At 38.5% G+C, this 1,654-nt stretch overlaps 1 protein-coding gene across 5 annotated transcripts in view; it reads right to left on the bottom strand.

Moving 5' to 3' along the window:
* SLF2 (SMC5-SMC6 complex localization factor 2) overlaps window positions 1-1,654 on the bottom strand; it is a 48,854-nt gene that overhangs the window by 13,100 nt on the left and 34,100 nt on the right. The window lies entirely within an intron of this gene.

Here is a 1,654-nt window from a genome sequence, read left to right as displayed (position 1 = left end):
GTTGGATTCCTCTACACCAACAAAGAGAACTTTGAAGAGGAAATCACCAAATCAATACCATTTACAATAGCCCCCAAGAAGATAAAATACCTAGGAATAAATCTAACCAGAGATGTAAAAGACCTATACAATGAAAACTACAAGACACTACTGCAAAAAACCAAAAGAGACCTCCATAAATGGAAAAACGTAATTTGCTCATGGATAGGAAGACTCAACATGGTGAAAATGTCAATTCTCCCCAAAGCGATCTACAGATACAATGCAATCTCGATCCAAATTCCAAAGGCATTTTTTAATGAGATGGAGAAACAAATCACCAACTTCACATGGAAAGGGAAGAGGCCCCAGATAAGAAAAGCATTACTCAAGAAGAAAAACAAAGTGGGAGGCCTCACACTACCTGATTTTAGAACCTATTATACCGCCACGGTAGTCAAAACAGCCTGGAACTGGTACAACAACAGACACAGACCAATGGAACAGAACTGAAAATCCAGACATAAATTCATCCACCTATGAGCAGCTGACATTTGACAAAGGCCTAAAGTCCATTAACTGGGGGAGAAGACAGTCTATTAAAAAATGGTGCTGGCATAACTGGATATCTATCCGCAAAAAACTGGAACAAGACCCACACCTCACACCATGCACAAAAACTAACTCAAAATGGATCAAATAAAACGATAAAGATCATGGAAGAAAAAATAAGGACAATGCTAGGAGCCCTAATACGTGGCATAAACAAAACACGAACCGTAAGTAACAATGCACAAACACCAGAAGAGAAACTAGATAACTGGGAGCTCCTAAAAATCAAACACTTATGCTCATCAAAAAACTTCACCAAAAGAGTAAAAAGACAACCTACAGACTGGGAAAAAATTTTTGGTTACAACAAATCTGATCAGCGTCTAACCTCTAAAATCTACAAGATACTGTAAAACCTCAACAACAAAAAGACAAATAACCCAATTAAAAAATGCGCAAAGGATATGAATAGGCACTTCGCCAAAGAAGACATTCAGGCGACTAACAGACACATGAAGAAATGCTCACGATCCTTAGCCATTAGAGAAAAGCAAATGATATACCATCTCACCCCAACAAGGCTAGCATTAATCCAAAAAACACAAAATAATAAATAAATGTTAGAGAGGTTGTAGAGAGACTGGAACACTTATACACTGTTGGTGGGAATGTAAAATGGTAGTACAAGCACTTTGGAAATCGATTTGGCGCTTCCTTAAAAAGCTAGAAATAGAACTACCATACAATCCAGCAATCCTGCTCCTTGGAATATATCCTAGAGAAATAAGAGCCGTCACACGAATAGATGTGCGCATCCCATGCTCACTGCAGCACTGTTCACGATAGCAAAAAGATAGAAACCAGCTACGTGCCCGTCAACGGACGAATGGATAAACAAATTATGGTATATCCACACAATGGAATACTGTGCAATGATGAAGAACAAAGATGAATCCGTGAAACATAACATGGAGAAATCTGGAAGGCATTAATGCTGAGTGAATTTAGTCAGTCACAAAAGTACAAATATTGTACAAGACCACTGTAACAAGAACTCAAGAAAAGCTTTAAACACAGAAGAAAACATTCTTTGATGGTTACGAGGGTGGGGAGGGAGGGAGAG

This window comes from Trichechus manatus, unplaced genomic scaffold (assembly GCF_000243295.1).
Source record: "Trichechus manatus latirostris isolate Lorelei unplaced genomic scaffold, TriManLat1.0 scaffold00007, whole genome shotgun sequence".
Classification (NCBI taxonomy): Eukaryota; Metazoa; Chordata; class Mammalia; order Sirenia; family Trichechidae; genus Trichechus; species Trichechus manatus.
This window is presented reverse-complemented; position numbering and strand designations above follow the sequence as displayed.